General features: G+C 38.7%; 1 protein-coding gene across 2 annotated transcripts in view; it reads right to left on the bottom strand.

Annotated features, from left to right (window-relative positions):
* The window catches only part of ASTN2 (astrotactin 2), a 1,158,830-nt gene that overhangs the window by 674,763 nt on the left and 465,775 nt on the right, over nt 1–18,292 (bottom strand). The window lies entirely within an intron of this gene.

The raw sequence follows: 18,292 nt of genomic DNA, 5'->3' as shown, positions 1-18,292 counted from the left end.
CTGTCTGTCTGTCTGTCTGTCTGTCTGTCTGTCTGTCTGTCTGTCTGCCTCTATCTCTATCTCCAAAAATATACATATTGATACATATCTCTATATATGTACTATATATACACATGTGTATATATGTATTTATATAATGCACACACATATTTATATAAAGATATTTATGCCTATAGATATTTATATATAGATAATACACATATGTATTCATATATAATGTATACACATATATCTGTATGCATATAATGCATATGTATGTGTGTATACACAGATATGGATCTCTGTATATCTCTATGTATCTATAAGTAAGAAGGATTTTGTTATTCTTTTTAGAGTTTAGTTTCTCAGGATCCATGGCCATGACAATGTCTAGGTTCCAGGTGTTAGAGAATAACTCCCAGAACACCACCAAGGATCCTAGATAGCAATTCCTAGAATCATAGTGACAGGCAGTCCTACCCAAGGCTGCGCCATGAAATATGGGGTGACATAATTGATATTTACTACTCTTGCACAGAATGACAATATTGATAAAGTTAACCTGTGAGCTTAATGTTGGCAAGATGCCTTCTTTGTCTGTTACCCTACAAAGCAAGTGGACACCAGTCAGTGAGTGGGGGATCCATAGGGGAACCCATGGGGCAACCTATTTGGGATTTGGGTAATGCATAGAAGAATGCATGTACCTGTTTCAACAGGCCCCCACTGAGGCTTGAGGGGATTTAGGGGACTGCACAAGCTGGAGTGCTGTGCCTGTCTTCACTGACCCCATTGACATGCAGAGGTAGATGCCCCTACTTCTTGTCAACCCCTGAGAGAAGGGTGATTGGGAAATGGTGCTCCCATTATCAGAAACCCTTTTGAGAAGGCTAGACTAGAATAAAGTAAGATTATTAACCCCTCCAAAGCTGTCTTCCTGTCCTTCCTGTCAGATCAGCCTGTTAGAGGCTAGAGTCCAAAAACTCTAGTGCCTCCCATGCGTTATTTGTGAAACAATTTCTTTATATATAAATTTATATATCTATTCTTGTTCAATACATACAAGGAAGCACCTCAAAGAAACCCCCAAAACATATATCATGAGTAACAACATGGGAAAAAGTTGGCTGCTGGAAGAGAGCAAGAAGATCCTTAAACTGGAGTTCCAAGCAGGCCATCCTCCCAGACCTCCAGCTCATCTTCCTTCTTCCTCTCACTGCCAACTTTTCTCTACACTTAGGTGAATGAAAAAACTAAACCTAAACAATGATGGAGGGAAGGGAATAAGCATACTAAGTGCTTTTTATTTTCTTTTTTAAAACAATTATTATCTCACTTGATTCTTATAACAATTCTGGGAGGAAGGCACTATTATTATCCCCAGTTTATAGTTGAGGAAACTGAGGCAAAGAGAGGTGTAAGTTATAAAGATAGGAAGCATCTGAGGCTGGATTTGAACTCAGGTCTTCCTGAATCCAGGCCAAGTTGCTCTACCACCTGTGCCACCAGTTGCCTCAATGACATGTGAAAAACCAACAGAAGACATTCAGGGAAAGCTGATTTTGTGGCAGGTGAGTAAAAAGCGGAGCAGAGAGATCATACAAGTAAACTGAAAAATAGGTGCATCCTTCAGTATGTGTTCTTCCCATCATCCCTTTTTAGAAAGACCTAGTCCATTGGCTTCTAGGAAGATAGGTGGGCCTGCACATAGTGAGTCAGATGGTTAACTATTATTTAAGTGTCTAATATGTGCACAGAACATGGAATTGGGACTCATGAAGGCTTGTGTTATAATCAAAGGTCACTGTGTGACCTTGGGCAAGTCACTTGATCTCCCTCAGTCCGCTTCCTCATCTGTAAATGAGAATAATAATGGTACCTACTTTGTAAGGTTGTGAGGTCTAAATGAGATAATATATCTAAAGGATTTTATAAACCACAAAGCACTACATATTATTATTATTTTCTTTGTAATAATATGTATTTAAATTTTTGCATTTAAGAACATCCTTCTGAGAAGGACTCCAGAGGCTTTGCCAGACTACCAAATGGGTCTATGTCACCAAAAAGGGTAATAATGTTCTTTAGCATTTATAAAGCACTTTAAGTTTGGGAAGTGCTTTACAAATATTAACTTATATCATCTTCCCAACAAATCCGGGAGATAAGTGCTATTATTATGTCCACTTCACAGATGAAGAAACTGAGACAGACAGAAGTTGGTTACTTTCCCAGGGTCACACAGCTAGGAAGGATCTGAGATGAGATTTGAATTTAAGACTTCCTGACACCAGGTCCAATGCTCTATCTACTGTGTAAACTACCTGCCCTGGGCTGGAGCATTTGATGTTTGTGTGAAGGAAAACAATCTCAGAACAGCACACATCCTCCAAGACCCAGCTCAAGTTCTAAAATAAATAAAGCCTTTGCTGATTAACTTAGTCCACATGCCTATCCTTCCCAGCTAAGTGACTTTGGGTAAGTCAATTAAATTACTCTAGGCCTCAGTTTCCCCATTTTTTAAATGAAAGGATCAAATTAGATGCATAGAAGATCTCTTCCAGACCTGATGTTCAATGTTTTTTAGGTACTTTCTGAATCAGGCTTCCTAAGTTCTATCTTCCTGCATTCCAACATCCCTACCAGTTTTAACATCTCATATGCTGACATACAGTGTGCTAAGACTTCATTTCACTCTATCATTCAATGATCCAGCATTTGCTATTGACTTATTCAAACCATGAAACCCAAGATAATGGAGGAGACAACAACTAGCAGGAAGGGGCGAATTCAGGTGAATGAACCTCTTTGAAGTTAATGAAAAAAGGAATGGATGTGATTGTTGGCAGCCAGGTGCACCAGGAGACAGAGCACCAGGTCTGTGTTCAGGAAGGTTTGAGTTCAAATCTAGCCTCGGACATTTACTGACAGTATTACCTCAAGCAAGCCATTTAACTTCTGTTTGCCTTAGTGTCCTCATTTGTAAAATATGAATAATAATAACATTTATTAACCAGGGTGGTTGTGAAGGTTAAAAGAGATAATATTTACAAAGTACCTTGCAATCTTTAAAATACTATATAAATACTAATGATTATTTATTATTGTGCTTAATAGTAGTAGTTGCCATCAGCTGATTCAGTGATCACTGAAAGACCACGGAGAATGGCAGAACCATTGGACTGGTGGCTGGCAAACGTCCTGATTGATGGAACATAGACACATGAAAATGGACGATGATGATGAAAAGCCAGTATTGTTTCATCAAAAAGAGTTCACATCACATGCAGTTCACCTAAAGTTCAGGAAAACATTGGAGAAATTTTCTTCTGCTAATCTTGTGAGAAATATGGTAAAACTGAGGCTAGATGATTGTACAATTTACACAACTGGAACTAACTGACCAGACTCAAAAGAGTTGGCATTGACGGCTTGATGTTAAGTTCAGTGTTCCAACCTCCCTCCTCCCTTCCTTGGCCCTGTTCTGTTTAACTTTGTTATCAATGACTTGAATAAAAGAACAGATGGCAGGCTTTTCAAATCTGCTTGTGATACAAAGATGGAAGAATAACTAACATGGTGAAGGAAAGAGTCACAATCCAAAACAATCTCAATAGGCTAGAATCTTGGACTATAATACAATGAAATTTCTAAAAAGAAATATGAGATTTTCTGCTTCATGCAAATGTTGGAATGTTGGACAACCAGTTGCTATAGAAGGTATTCTGAGTTATCTATGGGATGAACTTCTCTGTGTCTTCCCATCCTGACAGTATATGGTTTTATAGCCTAATATGCCACTCAGCTCTGACATTCTGTCATGAGAACCCTTCCATCTCCAATATTCTACAATTTGAGTTTCCAAATTATTTGACTAACAGCCGTTCCAGCTTGAACTCTCTATGATATCTGTAAATTCTTAAAACATTGATTTTTGGTTCTACTTTTTTTGTAAATTGAATAAGGTCTGTCTTGTATTATGTGACTAAATTGTTCCCTCAATCAGAGTATAATTTCTTGAGGGCAGGTACCATATTCACATGCACTTTCCACAGCATTTTGTACATGGCACACATTAGGAGCTAAGTCAATGTCTGCTGAGTGGTGAACTGACTTTTGCTAGTTGGAAAGAAGATAGAGAATTGCTTGGATCTTTGAAATTTGCTTGGGAGTTAGTAATCCAAAAGGGGTGGGGAAATGTAAAGTAGCTAATGATGTGCTAAAATGCAACAGCACCTTCATGAAATATTCACTACCTTAAACACGTCTAATATTAAAGATTAAAAGTCCTGGGATTTGTCCTCACAACTCCCAGGCCTGATTTATGATCTGTCAAAAGCCACGGGCCTCATGATTCATAACAGAAGAGGTAAAAAACTGTTAACTCTGTAAAGGGGAAAGAGATTTGGGCTGAGGGAGGGTGGACTTTTTGGAAAGAATGGACTTCAAGTTTCCCATCTCAAATTCTAATGACATCATGCTCCCTGCCTCTACTGACCACTATCAGCTTCTCTCTTTACCCTCCCCTTGGGGAGAATGGGAAGCCTCATTAGAAAAGAATTTTTTTCTTCCTTTTGAGTGCTTAACATGCAAGTTTCTCCTACCACTGAGTGGGTCATTAATTCCTGACACTCATTACATAACAAATATGTATTCTGCAAATGAGAGGTGTATCATATCACTAGCCAAGCAGAGCTGCCAGAGAGTAGAGGGAGTCACTGGATTGAGGGTGGCCCAGGGCAACAGAGGTCCCTGGGATAAGTCACTTCTAACATATCCCAGGGGATAGAATTTGGAGGCTGCAGCTCTCTGTGGTGCACTGGACTCAGCCCTGGGGGCTAATGTCAAGCTTTTGCATTCTGTAACCCAAGGTTTTTTGAGCTTGGTGGCGATTACTGTGTGCATTCGGCTTGGGTGTCTGTGGCAAGCTCTCCATCAATCCAAAGGATATTGGCTTTATTGACTCCAGTTTCCCATTTTCATGGCTAACCTTGCTGGATGGATATTTACAACAATGCATTCATTTTTTTTGGTAAACTATAAAGCCTCAGGCAGCAGCTGTATGTTAACTCTTTCTAATGATTGTACCATTTGTTTCTTGATGCTTTCATGTAACCAGTGCAAACAAGGAGGCTGAAAAGGGCTGAATTAACACATTTATCTCATATACATATAACAAGGTTGTTGAGTACTGAATGTGAACTATTCTGTGAATTTTTTAAATAAATGTTGTGTAGAAGGGAAGTTTTTTTTTTCAATTTTGAATTTGCAATAAATTCAGTCAGGGAGTAGGCTCACACTCTGCATCATCTATGAACACAGTGTTCTTGAGAAAATTGAAAGCATGAAAGAAATCACAATAGTAATGTTGAAAATAAAATCATAGAACTAGTAGGAGACAGAGTTCATTTAATCCAATCTTCTCATTTAAGTAAGCTGAGGCCTAGAGAAGATGAGGGACTTGTCGAAGGTCACACAATTAATTAGTGACAGTAAGGTGACTAGAACTTATATTTCCCAATTCCTAGTCCAGTGTTTTATTATACTATACTATCTTAATATTTGAGATTCCAAGCTTTTGGGAACCAGCCATTTATATATGAATAATAGATATGTTAGACTGCAGAGCAGTTTTGTCTTTTTTTATTACAACAGACCCTCTAAGGGAGTTCTAATAAGGCAGTACTTTCTCAGCTTAGTTCCTGCTAAAATGTGCAATAGGAAATAATCAAATTATACTTCTTTTAAAATAGTTGCTACTTCAGACTGATTTCACATATTATAATGCCAAATATACCATATGCTATATACAATATCCTACATATACTTGAAAGAGAGGCAGCATTGAAAGCTGTAGAAAACACTGTGTTTGGATTTTAAGGACTTCGGTACAATTTCAGCTACTTGAAATGTGTGATCTTAGGTAAGCCCCTTCTCATCTGTGAGCCCTGATTTTCTCATCTATAAAATGAGGTTAGAATAGTTGATTACTAAGGTCCCTTCTAGGAACCTATTAATAATCCTATGAATACATCTTCAAAGATCCTGGATTTTCTCTGGGTGGTCAGTTTTGAAAAAAGTGATTCATCTCTAGTCTTTTTAAAAATAAGATCCACAAGCACCATCCTGCAATGGTAGGAGAAGGAAGAGGGATTTAGTAGCTGTATTATGGGAGGGGATGTATGTTGTGAGTGGATAAAAAAAGAGCGCTGGAGAAATACTGAATCCTGGGTTCTAGACCTGGCTATAACACTTAGTATTTGTGTAACCCAGAGCAAGCTTACCTCTCTTGAATTCAATTTTGTTTTCTATAAAATAAAGAGTCACTAATAATTTAACATTATTCAACATTATAACATTCTATGGTGTAAAATGCTTTGCTGTTCTGTGCTAAATTCAGATTGTTTATGTTTTAAGTTCTCTTCCACATGTTTCCCTTTATGTCATGTATTCTAAGGAAACTTTAAACTCTGTTTGATGTTCTAGGATTTTATTTTCTTAGACCCTTTCTAGCTCTGACATTTTCTGTTCTAAGTTCTGTTCTCATATTCTATGTTTCCCTGAGGACAGAAAACAAGGGCTGCTTTTCCTCTCACCACAGAGAGAAAGAGAAGCCAGTAATGGAAGTGTGACATCACTGTTTTGTTCCCAGCTGGAACTGTGTTTGGTTGAAACAGTCACCAGACCTTTGGTCTCTTGAATAAGGAGCTCAACTGATTCCCTCCTGAATGTGTCTCTTCCTTTTTCCTCCTTTCAGGTCCTGCTGCCTAGCTTGCCATCCTCCTTACAATTCTATTTTCACTTTCCTTAGCCCCGTTACCACTTTCCAGTTTAGGCCAAGGATGCTGGCTGCTTCCTTGTAAACTTCCGAACCACAGGAGTCTCAACACATCTCCCTGGGCCCTGACAACAATCAATATTGTTGTTTCCTAGTATGTTCCAAAAAAAGACTCACATTCTCTAGTATTTTAAAGTCTATGAAGTGAAGTGGAGCCAAGATGGTGGAATAAAAGCAAGGACTTGCCTGAGCTCTCCCCTAAGCCCCTCCAAATGCCTTTAAATAATGACTATAAACAAATTCTAGAATGGAAGAACCCACAAAAAGACAAAGTGAACCAATTTTCCAGCACAAGATAACTTAGAAGGTTGGCAGGAAAAGTATGTTACACTAGAGTGAGAAAGAAGTGCAGTTCATGGCAGAAAACACCAGTGTAAGTTAGGAACCAGCAAAACAGGAACAGACCTGGGGTAACTGAATCAATGGGACCAGTGGTGGTTTCCAGAATTCTCAGCCCCCAGACAGTAAGGAGACTGGACAACAGGTCAGAAGGAGGTTTACAGGGGATCCTTTGCCAGCATCAGGGGCAGCACTCTGTTGTATCGTCTATACTTGGATCTGGGTCTCAGTCCTGAGTCTTAGTCCCAGAACAAAGAGGAGCACTAGCACCACAGAGCTTGTGGCCTTAGGCAAGCAGGGACAATGGTCACAGTTCCAGGGTTGAAAAGAGTATTTGTGGTCGATCACAAACCAGTGCATAGTACAAGAGAGAAGGAAACACATCTCTCCCTAGATCATACCACCCTGAAAGAGCCAAAAACTTACAGGTCCCCAGAATTACCTCTAAAAACAGCTGCACAAAAAACCTGAAGCTTGGGATTAGAACTCCCTTTTAGCATAGAGTTAAAAGTCAAGAAACAGGTTGAAAAATGAGCCAACAACAGAAAAAAATCAGACTGGGGAAAGTTACTACTATGACAAGAAAGATCAAAGCATACACTCAAACGAAGACAACAAAGTCAAAATTCCTGCATCCAAAGTCTCCAAGAAAAAAATATGAATTGGTCTTAGGTCATGGAAGAGCTTAAAAAATGATTAAAAAAAACAAGAGAGGTAGAAGGAAAATTGCAAAGAGAAATGAGAGTGATGCAATAATGAAAAAGGAGTCAACAACTTGGTAAAGGAGGTGCAAAAAAAAATCCTGAAGAAAATAACACCTTAAAAAAGAGAATGGAGTGGCGAGGTGGCAAAGCAAATAGAGTACCGGCCCTAAAGTCAGGAGGACCTGAGCTCAAATCCGGGTCTAGGCAATTAACACAAAACTAGCTGTGTGACCTTGGGCAAGTCACCTAACCCCAACTGCCCTACCTTCCCCTCTCCAAAAAAAAAAAAAAAAACCAAACCACAGAATAGGCCAAATGGTAAAAGAGGCACAAAAATCCAATTAAGTAAAGATACACAAATTCACTGAAGAGAACTGTTTAAAAAGTAGAACTGGAAAAAAGGAGGGGAGGAGGATGTAAAAAATCTCACTGAAGAAAATAATTCCTTAAAGGTTAGAATAAGACAAGAGGAAGCTTTATGAGACTCTATGACACATCAAGAAACAATTAACAAAATCAAAAAATTGAAAAAAATAGAAGAAAAGGTGAAATATCTCACTGGAAAAAAAACTTATCTAGAAAACATATCCAGGAGAGAAAACATAAGGATTATTGGACTACCTAAGAGTAGTGATCAATAAAAAAAAATAAAAGATCCTAGAAATCATTCTTCAAGAAATTATCTAGAAAAATTGCCCTAATGTTCTAGGACCAGAGGGTGAAAATAGAAATGGAAAGAATCCACTGATCACCTCCTGAAAGACACCCCAAAATGAAAATTACAAAGAATATTATAGTCAAATTCCAAACCTCCCTGATCAAGGAGAAAATATTACAACCAGCCAAAAAAAATCTATCTAATTCAAATATTATGAAACCACAGTCAGGATAACATACAATTTTGCAGCTTCAGCCTTATAGAAGCGCTTGGAATCTGATGTTCTGCAGGGCAAAACTGAGTATAATCTTTCAGGGAGAAAATGGATATTTAATGAAATAGAGGACTTTCAAGCATTCCTGATGAAGAGGTCAAAGCTGAATAGAAAATTTTACTTCCAAATACAAGATGCAAAAGAAGCATAAAAAGGTAAACAGGAAATAGAAATTATAAGGCATTTGATTTGGTTAAATTGTTTATATTCCTACATGGGAAGACAATATTCACAAATCCTAAAAAAAAAAAAAAACCTTTTCTCATTATTAGGGCAGTTAGAAGGAGTAGACATGGACAGAAAGCAAAGGTGTGATTTGAATGTGATGGTATAAATGTCTAAAAATATAAAATTAAGGGATGAGAAAGGAAAATACAATGGGAGAAGGGAAAAAGGAGAGGTAGAATGGTATAAATTATCTGACATAAAAAACCTGAAAAAAAGATTTTACAGTGGAGAGGAAAATTGGGGAAGCAGGGATGGAAGCACATGAACACGACTCTCTCATCAGAATTCTATCAAAGAGGGAATAATGTAATCACTGATCTGCATGTAGAAATCTATTTTACCATACAGGAAAATAGGAAGGGAAAGGGATAAGAGAAGGTAAGGTGGGAGCTGATAGAAGGGAAGGAATTTGGTGGGGAGGTAAAATCAGAGGCAAAACACTTTTGAGAATTGATAGGGTAAAGGGAGAGAGAGAGAAAGACAGACAAACAGACAGAGACAGAGAGAGACAGAGAGAGACAGACAGAGAGACAGAGAGACAGAGAAACAGAGACAGAGAGACAGAGAAACAGAGACAGAGAGACAGAGACAGACAGACAGACAGAGACAGAGAGAGAAGGATAAACAGGAGGAAAATGAGATGGAAGGATATACATCCTTGGTAATCATTACTGTGAAAAAATATGTCCAGTTTCTCTGATAAATACTTCATTACTTAAACATATAGAAAACTGAGTTAAATTTGCAGAAATAAGAGCCATTCCTCAACTGATAAGTGGTAAAAGGTTATGAACAGTTTTCAGACAAAGAAATCAAAGCTATATATAGTTTTGTAAAAAATGCTCTAAATAACTTGATCAGAGAATAAATTAAAACAACTCTAATCTACTACATGACTTGGGTCAGACCAGTTAATATGACAGAAAAATAAATAAATGACAAATGTTGATGGGAACATGGTAAAATTAGAACACAAATGTCTTATTGGTGAAGTTGTATAGTGATTCATCCATTCTGGAAAGCAATTTGGAAATATGCCCAAAAGGGATATATCATAAATCATGGCTATAAAATCATACATACTCTCTAACCAAGCAGTACTGATGGAATCCTAATAAAGCTGCCCCCAGCCCCAATATTCTAACTTCATTATAGGCCTGGTCCTAGTGAACAGCAGGCCCACTGGACCTATCTAGATTCAGCTTTACCCTCCCCCCCCCCCCGGGCCCCGATCAATATCCTAACTTCTTTGTATATGCCTCACTGCTGACTGGAACAACAGGTGTGTCCCTGAACTCTTAGTTCCCACAGAAACAGCAGGTATGTCCATATGATGGGAACCTAGCTACTGCCTCTACCTGGTCACTGCCCCAGACCCATTCCCACAGAAACAGGTGTGTTCTTGTATTCACAATCACATCATCCATCTAGCCCAAGACAGGACCACAATAGCTAGCCAGTTGGAGGGCAGAATGACCAGAATGTTTAACCACAGAACCATAGATGGGACCCTCCTCCATTACTTAATCCTTTAACAAACTCCTCCTTTTTAATATTAATGATATTTCTCTATTCTGTTGTGTAATTGCATCTTTACCCTATAAAAATCCATCTTGCTTTCTCTAAAGTTTCTGGTTCCTCTTGGAATTTAGCCCGCTACAAGAGAGGTGTCAATCTAGGGGAAAACAGACATAAAAGGGACACAAAATGATGGGGGGGGGTAGAGAAATAGCCCAGCAGGTCATAGGTTGGCTGGGATTTGAAATGGAAGGAGAAAAACATGAATTTATTAAGTGCCTACTATATGACAAGTATTGGTCTAAGCACTTCACAAATATTATCTCATCTGATCTCACAATGGCTTTGGGAGGTAGGTGCTATTATTATCTTCATTTTACCACTGAGGAATTCAAGGCAGATGGAGATTAAGTGATTTGCCGAAGGTTAGACAGATAGTAAGTGTCTGAAGCTAGATTCCAACTCAGGTCTTCCTGGCTCCTGACTCCAGACCTACTGCCCCATCCACTGTGCCACCTAATTCTATCAGAGAAGATAGTATGACTACTATGGGTACTTCCTGAAATGGAGGTTGGGGAGGAATTCACCAATTAAAAGAAGAGGTCATGGGGTGGTGGAATACTAGCCAGAGTGAGAAAAAAGCCTGCGGGGTGGAGGTAGAGATGGAGTCCAGTTAGTCATGGGCTTATCTGGGTTTTTAAGAGAGCATGAGTGCTTCCTTGAATGATAATTGGAAAAAATACATCAATCAAAGGAAGAGGTCATAGGCATGGGGGTCAGGTGGAGATGGAATGGCAGTTCTGGGAATCATGGGTTGGTTCAGGTTTATAATCTAAAGACCTGATTTTGGATCCTACCACTGTTTTTAATAGCTGTATGACCTTGGGCAAATCACTTATACCCTCTGGGCCTCAACTGGTAGATAACTAGGAAAAGGAGAAGGCAGTCAGAAGAAAGAGAGCTACAGGCACAGGATATTCAGGAATTGTAATTGTAATTCAGGGTTGTAATCTGCATCATGAAGGGAATTTTCAAATTGATGAAATCAGATATCCATTTCAATTTTTGAATAAGAGGAGAGGCTTGGGTTAAATCATCTCTAAAGTCCCTTTCACCTCTAAATTTTATATTATTCCATATGTGACTTAATTGCTTTCAGCTAATATCTTATAAGGAACACAGAAACTCTAAAGGTTAGGCCACTAATTCAGCCCAGATTAGCATGAGAGCAAGTATGCACATTCCCAACCACCACCACCATCGCCTGAGTACCCTTGCTGGGATGGTTCAGTGACTTCAGCCTTCCCTGGCTGCCTACCTACTTCTCCTTCCTGGTTTCCCAAGCCCTGGGCAAACCTTACATACAATTATCCAGAAATTAGTGGCAGGAGAGGAGCATGTGGGGAAGATGATTCCCATGGAATTATAGAGTTGCCTGAAGAAAGATTTAAGGGAATGAAGAAAATCTCTTTCACAGACTGGAATGGCAAATAGGCCTCTTACCCAGACACATAGACATCATTGACAATCTGGCTGTGGTGGTAATGGGTTGATGGAGTGATGTTTCATGTGGCTTCTCAGAGTTTGAACTGAAAGTGCTGATTCAGAGGAGTGGAGATCTCATGGTGGGAGAAAGGGTACTGGTTAGCTGATCTCAGGGTGAACAGGTATATCTACTTTCAGTTTTTTCTACATTGGTCTACCACCTTTGGATAGTCCATGGTTATGTCAATGTAAGAATCTCTGATTTGGAAAGTCAATCAGAACACATACACACACACACAATTTAGAGCCAGAAGAAATTTAAGAACCTGGTCCAGCCCTCTCATTTTACATTTGAGGAAACTGAACAGGGAGGTGAAGTTACTTGCACAAAAACACATAAGCAGAAGTGTCTTAGGCAGAATTTGAATCTGAGCCTTCTGACTCCAAATCCAAAGCTCTTTTCACTGTATCATGCTTTCCAAATGCATAGTTAACTAGGAACCCTTTCTAGAGCATCTTTGACACAAGGCTACTTTATCTCTGTATATTGCCAATGCAATACCCACAAGGGTTGGTACGAATATGCAGGTATATTTCCAGTTTTGAAACACAAGATATAACAGACTCTCTTCTTCAAAGACAAAACCAAGATATTTATTCAAAAACCGGAAAGCCAAATCCACCATGGTAACCACCATCCTCAAGCCTTCCTTCTATCAGGCCTCCCCACAAACAAGCTCCCTTAGGCAAAATGCCCTCTCTCACCCATGCTAGCTGCTATGCCTCTGCCTCCTCTCTCTCTGAGCTCCACCTCACTCCTATACTTCTTGCTCCATCCATTCGACAAGCTCCTCCCAATACAGGCTCCATGTGACTCCTCAGGCTCAAAGAAGGTCACATAGGTCTATTAATGGGCAAGAAAGATCTTCCCATTCCATTAACAATACATTAACAATACACTCTGCTATGAAATCTCCAGGGATGACAAGCTCATCTATCCTCCAATCCTGTGGCATAATCTCCTCAGTTTTTCAAAGATCATTTATCCAAGTTTTGCAAGTCACTGTCTGTTCTTCCCTGAGCCCTTTCCCCCCTTCCTTTTCTCTGTAAAACTAGGTTGTTGAGTTATCTAAGGTCTCTTCTAGCTTGAAAAGTTGCAAGCTTCAACAATTCTAAGTTCCCATTTCCACCTGACTAGCATGAGCTCCACGTACGTGACTGCTTTTCCTTGACCTGTCTCACCTTCTCTTTACATCCATCCTGTCCCCATCAGTTGCCATCATGCTGAGAGGATTCATCACTTCTGATTCTCTGCTCTCTGCTCTGACCCTGATGGAACTGTTTTCAGAGATTGCTCTGTGGCAAAGTTGGCCTGCTACCAATTTCTGAAGCAAGTAAAATTTGCCTTGGCATTCTTCCTACCTCTGTATTCAGGGTTTGTGTCCATTTTTCCAGGTATTCATCATAAGTCTCATTCTTAGCTACCTGTCAGCTAAATCACCTATAAAAGGTGTGATCTGATAATATAACTTCAGAAATCTTCATCTCAAACTAACATCTTAGTGTGGTGTATAGAGCAGGAATATGCAATCTTTTTTTGTGCCCTAGACCTTGAAGTGTACTGTTAATGAAAGAAATGTACATGACATACTTTTCATTTTAATATGATTATTGACATTTCTCCATTTTCTTAAATCTAGACAATTAGCAAAACAAGAGATCAAGCCCTGATTTGTACTATTTGCCAATTTCAGATATTTAAACACTCACATTGAAACTTTAACAATTGTTTTTTACAACCCAATGAGAACTGGTACCAGCACTCTCCTACCTGGACCTCTTTCAAAGTCTGGCAGATTCTTCCTTAGCATGTTTTTAGATACATAAAATAAAATAAAGGAAATGAATTATGTTGAAATAGAACTATCAAAATATATTTAAAAAAATTTCATGAACCCCAGATCATGAACCCGTGGCATAAGGCATTATGTTTGAAGTCAAAAGACCTGGGTTTGAATTCAAATTCTACCTTTCTTGCTTGTGTGAGCTCAAGACAAATCATGTAACTTCTGCTTGAATTTCCCCATCTAAAAATCCAAGGGTTTGGTCTGTGTTAAATGTATCTTTGACTGTGGAATTTCCCATATTATCCTGAAGGAATGTGTAGATAAGATTTCACTCAAAGTCTACCACATAGCTACCTATTCCATTTCCCCCTCAAAGATAACCATCACAGAAGTCCAGGAACTATGAGAGGGGCAAGGAAGGGAGCTGTCTGCAATCTTGTAGCCTCTCAAGTCTGTCCCTCCTTTGTAGAACCATCAGGATGTATGAATGATATGGAATAATACTGATAAGCATCAATTCATATTTCTCTAGGCCTGAAGATGTACAGAGTCCTTTCCTGACAATGCCTCCTGAGAGGTGAATAGTGCAAGCATTACAATTCACATTTTGCAGATAGGGAAACTAAGACTGGTAGAGGATAAGTTATGTGTTCATGCTGATGCAGAGAAAAAAATAGATTGTGCCCCTTGGATGTAGAAAGGAAAGACAGACATTCTTCATCCTACATCATTCAAATCCACAGTTTTGTCAATGTGTTAGCATTCTGCTAGGAACCTGCTTGGTCTATGGTGTCCATTTTCCTCTGGTTGTATATGATAGTGAGACAGGAAAGAAAGTAGGGTTTTTATTTTTTATCAAAGTCCTAAAATGGAATCATAGAAAGAAAGTAATTTCAATCTCTAGTTCTCTGGCACTAAGCAAACATGTGTGTGTGTGTTATTTATACTCATTATACACACACACATATACATTATACATAACAATGTGTATATATACATATTAAACATATACTATATGTACTATATATATATACACACACATGCATATAAACATATTAATTTTGTATTGACACAAGAGGCACTACCCAGAAAGAACCTGAACAAATCCTTTACCAAGCAGATTTTACTCAACCAGTTAAGTTAAACTGCTTAAGTCTATGATTCTGTCTGATAGTATGTGTTGCTTTTGATTTATGTAGGTTTTTTCCCCATTTGTCAATGAAAGGGTGTATTAACAGGGCCCACTGCATTGGACCAGAACTGTTTTACCTGTTTCAATGAACTTTGTTTAAACTGTTTTAGAGTGTGTGCTTGTGTACATACAAATATATACATATACATATATATGTATATCTAGCTATCCATCTAGATCTCTGTCTCTCTCTCTATATATATACATACACACACACATACAGAGAGAGATACACACACACACACATATATGTATTTGACTCGGCTTTCTTCCCACTGCATCACTTCATTGAAGTCTTCCCATGTTTCTCTAAATTATTTTTATTTCTTTTAAAAGTAGTTTTTAATTAATGAAACCTATTTTATCAATACTATATTATTTATTAATACCAATAAATTTATTAATAAAATGATAAAAATTAATAAATTGATAATAAAAACCCATTTAATTAATTTTTAATTAATAAAACCTATTTCTCTCTTTCTCCCTCTCCAACTAGAAAAACAAAACTATTGTAACAAATAGGCAGAGTCAAGCTCTAAATTCTTCACATTAATCATTCCTTATGGTGCAGAGATTTTCTAATGCTGAGCAAATTTTTGTAAAGTGACCTCCTTCCATCTCACTCCCCTCATAAAATGCTTATCTTCCAGTCTGAGAATATTCTCCTTCATTGCCAGTTACTAGCCATGTGACTTTGGACAAATGACTTCTTTCTGGGACCTAGTTTCTTCACATGAGATAACGTATGCAAAGCTCTTTGAAAACTTTAAAATGCTATATGAACATTAGCTATAATGATTTTCTTCCTCTGACAAAGTAAGGAAACTGGATAAGAAGTCCTCTGAGGGTCTCTTTAGGCCCTGCATGCTATGATCCTATGACCAAGTGTGTGCCAGAAACCATGAATTCAGGTGCTACTTTTATGGTTCACAGTTTTACCTATGATGTTTTTTGCCCAATTGATAACTGAAAGAAAGTGTGGATTGTTGCCCAGTTAGAAATAAATGGTAGGTGTTAGCAATATTTAATGTTAACAAGTGTGGGTCATCTTGGCCTATTCCTAAGAGGGAAGGGAGTCCAGGAACGTGCATATGCAGATGAGAGAAAGCCCTGTTTCACATAAAGCTACCACTGATGACTGCAGCCCCTTTGAGATTTAATACAACCTATCATTTGAGAAAGGAAGCAACAATGACAACATCAACAACAATGACAAAAACAATAACTAGCATTTAAACAGTGTTTTAAAGCTTCCAGAGTGTTTTATATATAGTATCACATTTGAGGAAACTGAAGTTTAGGGGAAAATGAATGTGATGGAATGAAAAAAAAATTAAGCATTTACCATGTGTCAACAATTATAAAAAAGAATTTCCCAAGGTCACACCGGGTGGGAGTATGTGTGTGAGTAGGACAGTAATAGCAGCAAGCAACTCCCTGGGTTTTCAGTTACTGCTAAGTGAACTCTCTTTAGTATCTGTGGCCAGGCAATGGTGGTGTAGGACTGGAAATCTGGAGACCTGGACTCTGATTCTAGATCTGGAACTAGTTTGATATGTGTACTAGAACCAGTGACTTAGCATCATACAACTCAGAGTATGAAAGGACCATAGGAGATCACAATTTGTGATGCTCACAGGGTTTCTTTTGATAGAAAACACCCCCTCCTTGGCTTTTCTTTCAGCCAGATCTAGGATATCAGTGCAGAGAACCACTTTAGAGAGGAAATTACCCTTAGCAATGTAGTTTAGCAATGGCCCAGTTATCAATCTGAGAGCCTAGAGAAGTAAGGAGATCAGAATCTCTCAGCCATTATGTGTCAGCAGTAGGCACTGAATCCTGATTCTCAGGTTGGCTACATCACACTGCCTCTCACAGAAGGTTGGGACAAATTTATAACAGGATTTTGTTTATGAAGAAATAAACACTTCTCAGTTAGGGGACACATATGGGCTGGGTGATCCCAAAAGGTCCTTTCAAACTCTTGAATTGTGAGATGCTAAGTCATTGGTTGAAGGTTTATTGGTTCAATAGTTTAATACAATTGATCACTGTTGTTGATACTGGATACAATAAGTTATGCTCCTATCATCTGATGATTATATGAATTGTACAAAGTAGGAGACAGCTACATTTTGTAATATACTATGCATTCATAACATATCAGGGCTAGAAGAAACCCAAGACCTAGTTAGCCCAGCCTCTTCCTCTTACATAGGAAGGAATGGAGGCCTACAAGTATTTGCACCTATAAACAACTGCTATGCAGCTTTTCACTCTCTTTTTCCCTTCCCAAGCTTCCTTTCATCAAAGTGACCATTCTGCTTCAAAACAGTGCCATTTTTTTTTCTTCTTGATGCCAGTTACAGTCAGATACTCAGCTTCTCTCAGTCAGCATCACTGAGGAATTGGAAAACTGTCACTTCCCTGGACCTTCCATCTGGAATATTAAACATTTTACATAATGTGTAAATATAGCTAAACCTAACCCAGTCTCACTTTGCTAGTCTGCAAGCCCAATGCTTTTCACTCTCCCCGTTTTCTGTGAATTTTTCTTCTTTTTTCCTCTTTTCTTTCTTCTCTGTCTCTACATTTTCCTTCATTTTCTTCTATGACTTCTCTTTCCTTTATGTCTCTTTTTTTCTTTTCTATCATCAATTCCACAATTACCCCTGTAAGTGTTATTCCTCCCCATGAGAATCCAAGTTCTTTGAGGATAAGGATAGTCCCTCTTTTGTGTTTGTATCCACAATACCTCATACACAGGAAGTATTTAATACATGTCCTTCCTTCCTCCCTCCCTCCCTTTCCCTCCCTTCCTTCCTTCCTCCCTCACTCTCTCCCTTCCTTCTGCCCCTCCCTCCTTTCCTTCCTTCCTCTTTCTCTCTCTCCCTCCCTCCCTCTCGTCCTTCCTTCTTTCCTTCGCTCCTTCCTGTCCTCCCTCCCTCTTTCCTTCCTTCTTCCCTTTCCTTGGCTTCCTTCCAATTGCATCCTGGGACATCTCCAGTCATCCTGATGAATATCCGGCCGCTGGATAGCTCTGGAGGAGAAAGTGAGGCTGATGACCCTGCACAGCCCTCCCTCACTCAAATCCAACTCAATTGCAACTCATGTCATCATCTCCTTGATGTCATGGTCCTCTTCAAGAATGAAGGACAAAACACAAGTCTTCCTGTCTTTCTTCCTTCCTTCCTTCCTTCCTTCCTTCCTTCCTTCCTTCCTTCCTT

Source organism: Petaurus breviceps, unplaced genomic scaffold (assembly GCF_028583685.1).
Source record: "Petaurus breviceps papuanus isolate PSGF00001 unplaced genomic scaffold, PetGlider_PUasm1.0 90879, whole genome shotgun sequence".
NCBI classification, from domain to species: domain Eukaryota; kingdom Metazoa; phylum Chordata; class Mammalia; order Diprotodontia; family Petauridae; genus Petaurus; species Petaurus breviceps.
This window is presented reverse-complemented; position numbering and strand designations above follow the sequence as displayed.